This window comes from Papio anubis, chromosome X (genome assembly GCF_008728515.1).
Source record: "Papio anubis isolate 15944 chromosome X, Panubis1.0, whole genome shotgun sequence".
Lineage (NCBI taxonomy): Eukaryota > Metazoa > Chordata > Mammalia > Primates > Cercopithecidae > Papio > Papio anubis.
In genome coordinates this window covers 95,149,167-95,156,468 of record NC_044996.1, presented here as the reverse complement: position 1 = coordinate 95,156,468, position 7,302 = coordinate 95,149,167, and the positions used below count along the sequence as shown (strand labels likewise).

Here is a 7,302-nt window from a genome sequence, read left to right as displayed (position 1 = left end):
CGTCTCAGTTTTTTCCTCCACCAATTGAGATTAACAATAGGAGTTCTGAAAGATTTTAGTGAGAAGTAAATAAAGGAACACACGTGAAGTATTTGTTAGAGAGAGAGAGGGTGCTTAGGTCTATTTCATATTTTTCATTTTCAAAGGTACATGTACAAATTATGTATCACACCTGTAATCTCAGCACTCTGGGAAGCGAGGCAGTTGGGAAGCTTGAGCTAAGGAGTTCAAGATCAGCCTGGTTCACATGGCGAAACCCCATCTCTACAAATACAACAAGAGATTAGCGGGCTGTGGTGGCACGTGCCTGTAATCCCAGCTACTTGGGAGGCTGAGGTGAAAGGATCAGTTGAGCAGGGGAGGTGGAGGCTGTAGCGAGCCGAGATCGAGCCACTGCACTCCAGCCTGGGCACCAGAGCGAATATCTGTCTCAAAAAATAAAACAAAATAATAGAAATTGTGTATAATAATAAACATTTTGATTACATCTATTTCTAGTTATATTTTATGACCAGTGATATTGTCTTCCATTTGGTTTCATGATGGGAATTTTCCTTTTTAAACACATTTCCAAGTCTTCCCTTGACACTTGTCAGAAAGGAAATTCACCTTCTAGTCTGGAGTTCGTCCTAAGATGTCATCTGAAGAGCCAGCATACAAACAAGCGGCCTTTGTGGATCTGGTGCCAGATGCGCTCTTCCATTGTACTGAGAGGGGGGTGTCTCCATTTCCTTCCCTATGGTATTCTATGGAAGAACTGAGCTACATTCTAAGAACCTCGCTTGAGCATCTTTACCCAACTCCACTTTTTGTCCATAGCCTTAAGTCCTTCTCACATTCTGTTTGACACATTCCAAACCCGCTGTAAATGCTTGTGGAATGGATGAACAAGTGAACAAAGGGCTTAGAAAGGATAGAGGAAGGGGCAGTCAGTGGCATGGGGCTAAGGCAGTCCAGCATATGCAACCAGCAGGAAGTTAACTATTTCTGGTGGGGTCAGAAATACCTACGGTCCGGAAGACAATAAGACTTCTACTCTGGACTGGGTTTGCGTGGGCGTGGCCAAGGTCGGCTCCGGGACTAAGCAGCCAGCCCCCTTCCGACTGTCGCTCCCTCCGTACCTCCAGTCATTCATTTAGTCTGCTCTTGGTCTTGCTCAGAGATAGGAGTCAGTCACCTATTTTGTTTCCTTCTTATGTCTTCAGTCACACACAGCTGTACACAAACAATATGTGACCCGTTAAGCACATCTGAGTGGCCACCATGTGGGAGAACCGAATGAAACATAACCAGCTCCCTAGGAGCCCACTGTGCCAGACTGTATGGCCACAAGTATATCTCCCATCTCTCGTACTGTGATAAAAGTTGCCCCGTTCATACCAAGACCTGCGATTTAATCTCCCTCCCACGCCTGAATCTGAAAAGACTGTGACTCACCTCTAATCAACAGAGTATGACACAGTTGACTCAACATGACTTCTGAGTCTTGCCTGTGAGAAGTGATGCAACATTCACCTTGGATACGGAAGAGTGCTACTTGGAGCCTGAGTCATGAGGTGGGAAGCCTGACTACTGGGAGGCCCACCCTGCTGTGAGGAAGCCAAAGGCCATGGAGTGGTGACACGGAGGCCCTCCACTCGCCAGGCCTAGTCTTCCCCTCCTCTCTATGCAGGCACCAGGGATGTCAGTGAATGAGCCTTCAGATGGTTCCAGTCCCCAGCCAGTCAGGCCTCAGGCCTCTGCAGCTGAGGTCCCAGACCATGCAAGGCAAGCCATGTCCACTGCGCCCTGTCTGAATTCCTGCCTCTGATATTCCATGCATATGATACAATGGCGGTGATTTTATGGACTCACTGTGGGGCCGTTTGTTACATAGCAAGAGGAACAGGAATGCAGGACACATCCCCCACTCAAAGCCATTCCTCTTCCATAGAGTTAAACCTTAATCTGATGCTGGCTTAGATTATTTCACTGCCAATTCTTCATGGTTTTCCCACGTGTATGGACGCCCCTAAACAATGCAGTTTCATATTGTCTGGGTGCCTTGATAGGAGGAGTTTTGGGGGCCTGAAATGGAGAAAAAAAGCATTCATGGATCAGGTAGTCAAGGCAAGGCACTGTGTTTACCCTGAGAACAAACACTCTGTTAGCTGTTAACACTCTTGAGGAGAGAGCAAGTTGAGGAATCGGGTTTAATCTACTCCATACCGGTTATATAGCGAGTAGGCAGCAGGTCCAGGATTCAAAGACAGGTAGTGTATCCCCAGAGGCCGAGTGTGTAAACCCTCTGCTAATTCCCCTCATCAGAAATGTAGGGGACCCTGGGGAAGTTGTCTCTACTACAAAAGCCAGAGTCAGCACCACCTCCTCAAATAATCTGAGACCAAGTACTTTCAAGAACCAAGCCTTGCCATAGCCAAGCCGGACATTACAGACACACCAACACACATCGTTTCCTAGAAGGTATTTACTGATTTCTATATACTTAACACATGTACAAGACAGGTATTTCAAAAGATTAAAGAGGGCATACAATGCACGGATGTCTTTCTCATTCCTGTGTGGACAGTGTCTTTCTCATTCCTGTATCCCCATCTCCTTACCCAGAGACACTTTCCAAACAAAAACAAGCAAAATAGTAACAGCTTTTGGTGATTAAGAGTAATGAGGTATGTAACACGACCAAATCTTGAAATATATCATTTAAAAAACAGGAAATAGCATAACTCGAATCTAAGTAGTGAAAATACGAACGTCTACCTAAAACTCACAGGTGCAGGAGCACACGCACACCATAATCAATGGAAGACGTCCTAGTACATGTTTACAAACTGTTTGTGTGTTGCCGTCCTAAACACCAGACGCAAAGCGCTGAAAACAACAAGCCTGTTCACAATAGCACCAGGAACGTACAGTACACAGGAATCATCTGCAGGTGATTTGTGACAACTGTAGGCAGAACAGTAATAGCAAGAGATACAATGGATGGCTTGAAAAATCAGAGACACTCTTCTTGCTTATCGAATTGCAAGATTAACGTTGTGCTACACAGACAAAGGTGTGTTCAAGATTTGGACCGTAAGCGAGTTCACTGAAAACTAGTGGAGAGGAAGGGTAAATACTGGAAGGGAATCCACGGTTTGACCAGGCCAGAAACACCTCTTTCACAGCATGTGATCTGTGCAGGTACTCGGACGCTCCCCGCAGGGCCGCCCGGGCCGGTTTCGGGCGGGCTTGCGGCCCCAATCACTGCTCCTGTTCGCGGGGACACGCAGGGGCTGACTGGGAGGACGTCTTGTGGATGGCCTTGGGCTCCTCGGCGGCCTCCTCCCCCGGGTCGCCACCGCCGACCTCCTCGATGACCACGCTGCGCACGGTGCCCTCGTCCAGGCAGTGCGGGGCGACGCCGTACACGCGGGGACCAGAGACAGCTGCGCGGAAATCCTCTGCACCCGCACCTGCAGAAGCTGTGCAGCGCCGGTGCGGTCGGACCTGATAGACGATGCTGTCCATGCCTGGAGCAGCGTGAAGCGCGAGGTCGGGAACAGCGGCGGTGCTGGCTTCTTCCCGCACAGCCTGCAGCTGGGTAATCCACCACGCGCAGATCTGCCGGGCCCAGATCCGCGAAGCCGGAACGCCGCAGTGGCAGCCCCCCGTGATGAACGAGGCCCAGGAAAATGGCAGTTCAGCAGACCCCGGCGGGCGCCCGCAGCTGAGGTTCCCGGAACGGTCTCCCAGCGCTCCTGCCAGCGCTCCAGGTCCAGCTCTCTGGGGACCGGGTTGGTCCTCGCGTCCCGGGTGCTGGAGGGCAGCCGTAGGTTCTGGGCCTGCCTTCCGGACCCGCCGCCAGCGGCGCTCGGCTGCCACGAACGCCTCTTGGTCAGCCAGGCCCTGACCCCGACTTGACCTGTTCGCGCTGCTGAGCTCCGTGACCGCTGAGCGGCTGCGCAGCCGGGTGGAGGGATTCAAGGGTCGCCGTCAGCCAAAAATGAGCGGTGGCCTGGTTTCCTCACTCTGCCCATGGCGCCTGCAGCCTCCTCGGGAGCGCCCACCCCCACCCTCATTTCCCCGTCAGTCGCTGAGCAGCCTCCTTGCCTGCGCCAGTAGGATTGGCCCCTTGTTGAATGCGATGTAAAGAGACCCTTCCCTTGACCCTATCACAACAGCCTTCCCTGACCTGAAAGGCAGTCATGAGGCATTCAACAAACACCCGCAGGGCACCAGATACCCCGCCTGGGCGCTGGGATGTGGAGATGCATCAGGCTTTCCAAAGCACTCACATTCATTTAGGATCAGATGTATGCAAATACAGCCCCCAACGCCTTGGGACACTTTGCTCTGACAGAAATAAGAACCAGGGGCTCTGGGAACAGAGAGGAACACCCACACACTGTAATTGGAGGGGCGTGTGGGAGGGGCACGGAAAGACTCCTCTAAAGTCTTCTTGGGGGCTTGATCCTTTTTTTCGGGTGTAGTGTTTTATTTTTCTCTCTCGTAATTTTCGCTGCGATCAAGTCCTCTTTACCTAATGTTGACATACCTACTTCTGCTGTTTTAATTAATGTTTACCTGATGTGACTTTTCCCACCCGTCGTATCCTTTTCATTTACCCAGGGCAACCGAAGTGGAACTGAGTTTCATATAAACATGGGATAGTCAGACTGTGTTTCTCACTGACTCTGCCAATATCGACCTTTTCATACATGTTTTTAGTTCATTTCCATGATCGCTGGGCTAGTGTTTAAGTCCGCAGACTTACTGTTTGTTTTCTTTTGTTTCCTCCGTGTCTTGGCTAACCCAGACCTCCTTTTTTTTTTTTTTTTTTTTTTTTTTTTTTGCCCTTCTGTGGCTTACGTGTACACTTTGCAGGATTTATCTTGATTTCTGAAAGTGTTTTCGAGTGCTTTATTTTGTAAAATTGCCTCAGTGGTTGCTCTGGGATTTTCAATGTGCATATGTGACTTACCACAGGCTCCTGGTATCCAGTTCTCACCACTTCCATTGAAGTGTAGAAGCATCAACCCCTTTTAGCCCCTCTGCCTTTCTGTCTGGAGTATTGGATGGTTTCATATTTTTTGCTTTAATCACCAAACATGACTTCCACAATTCACAAGGAAAACGGTAGCTTAATGTTTGTCCCCTAAGGGTGTTTTTTCCACTGGTCTTGACTCCTTTCTGACAGATACTTCCAGAGGCCATCTTTTATTCTTTCCTCTTTTGTTTGGAGCACCTGCTCTAGCCATTCTTTCACCGTGAGTCTGCTCGTGATAAAATGCTTTCTTTAACCTGAGAATGTCTCGATTTCCCCTTCATCCATGAAGGATGGTATCACTGGATACAGAATTCACAGCTGACAGGACTTTTGTTCAACACCTGAAACTTTTCAGGACACTTCCTAATGGCCCCCACTGGTCAGAGGAGACATTTGCCCTCATTAAAACTGGTGTTCTCCTATAATCAATGAACCACGTTGGTCTTGCTGCTTTCAGTGATGTTATCAGCTTCAAAAACTGACTATGCTGTGTGTGTTGGTGTGAATTGCTTTGTGGTTCTCTTATCTGAAGTTTGCTCATTTTCCAGAATCTATGGGTTTATGGTTTTCATTAAAATTTGGATATTTTCAGCCTTCTTTTCTTATATTACTCTTTCAGTCCACTCTCTTTACTTTTGATACTCCAGTCGTAGGGATATTGGAACTTCGTTATTGTCCTAACTTTACTGAGGATCCATTCAGTTTTTAATCATTCCATGACCTCTCTCTCTCTCGCTCAGGCGTAGTCAATCCTATTTTCTGTTCGTTTGTTTTGTTGTTTGAGGAAGAATCTCGCTCTGTCACCCAGGTTGGAGAGCAATGGCACAATCTCCGTTCACTGCAACCTCTGCCTCCCGGGTTCAAACGATTCTCCTGCCTCAGCCTCCCAAGTAGCTGGGATTACAGGCGCCCGCCACCACGCCAAGCTAATTTTTGTATTTTTAGTAGAGACGGGGTTTCCCCACGTTGGCCCGCGGTGATCTGCCTGCCTCGCCTCCCAAAGTGCTGGAATTACAGGCGTGAGCCACTGCGCCCGGCCGTCAGTCTTATTGATTGGGCCTCCATTACGATGATGGTATCTTTTGTCATCACAGGTCTCTTACCGAGTGCATCCAGCAATGTTTCCAAATTCTGTTACTCTTTTCGTTTTCTGTTCCATCATTTCTTTTCTATACGTCTTCTACTCATCGCTGAGATTTTCCATTTTCTAGTCTGGTTCCAGATTATTTGCAATTACATAATGAAGCATTTTTGTGATGGTTGCTGTAAAATGTTTGTCAGATAATGGCAACGTGTGCATCGTCTCTATGTTGGCACCACTAGATTGTATTTCCTCATTCAAGTTGTGTTATTCCTGGTTCTTGACATGGTGGGCTCTGCTCTACCGCATACAATGTATTTTGCTTGTTACTTTAGGAGTCTCTGGACATGAGACAACTATTTGATGTTAGAAGTCAGCTACTTTCTTTAGGTTTAGCCTGTAGATTCTGGTGTCCATTTTTAGGTTCCGGGATTTTTAAAAAGTTTATTTTCAGAGCATTTGCGATGCTATTTTTGTGTGTTGGCTTATCTGCCGACACAGCAGCCCCAACTGTTCCCTGCTGGTGGTATTTGAGAGGCAGAAAAAACTAAATTCCGCACTTTATTCCAGGTTTCCTACTTCCTACCTAATATCTTTTTTTTTTCCCCTGTTCCAAGATACCATGCAGCCTACCACACTACATTTAATCATCATAGGCTGGGACAACTTCTCAGACTTTACTTGTTTCCATGACCTTGAGAGTTTTCAGGGTTACCAGTGAGGTATTTTCTAGAATATCTTTTGTTTTCCTTTCTCTTTATTTCTATTTTTATTTTATTTATTTATTTATTTATTTATTTATTTATTTATTTATTTTTTGAGACAGGGTTCCCTGCTTTGTCACCCAGGCTGGAGTACGCAACGGCAATGGTGGGATCTCAGCTCACTGCAACCGCCACATCCCAGGTTCAAACCATCCTCCTCCCTCAGCCTCCCATAGTACATGGGACTACAGGTATGCACCAACATGCCCGGCTAATTTGTGATGTGTGTGTGTGTGTGTGTGTGTTTTGTAGAGACAATGTTTTGCCGTGTTGCCCAGGCTGGTCTCGAACTCCTAGACTCAAGTGATCCACCTGCTCCAACCTCGCTCCCTAGAATATTTTTCAACTCAGATTTTTCTAATGCTTATCTCATGATTAGACTGATGTTGTGAGCTACCGGAGAATCACCACAAAGGTAAAGAGCT

The 7,302-nt window shown here is 47.5% G+C and overlaps 1 pseudogene across 1 annotated transcript in view; it reads right to left on the bottom strand.

Moving 5' to 3' along the window:
* Positions 1-2,452: 2,452 nt before the first annotated feature.
* Positions 2,453-7,302, bottom strand: part of LOC116271841 — an 11,259-nt pseudogene continuing 6,409 nt past the window's right edge. Inside the window, exon 2 of the transcript XR_004180598.1 lies at positions 2,453-3,943. The product of XR_004180598.1 is annotated as a centromere protein V-like protein 3 (transcript). The remainder of the gene's footprint in view (positions 3,944-7,302) is intronic.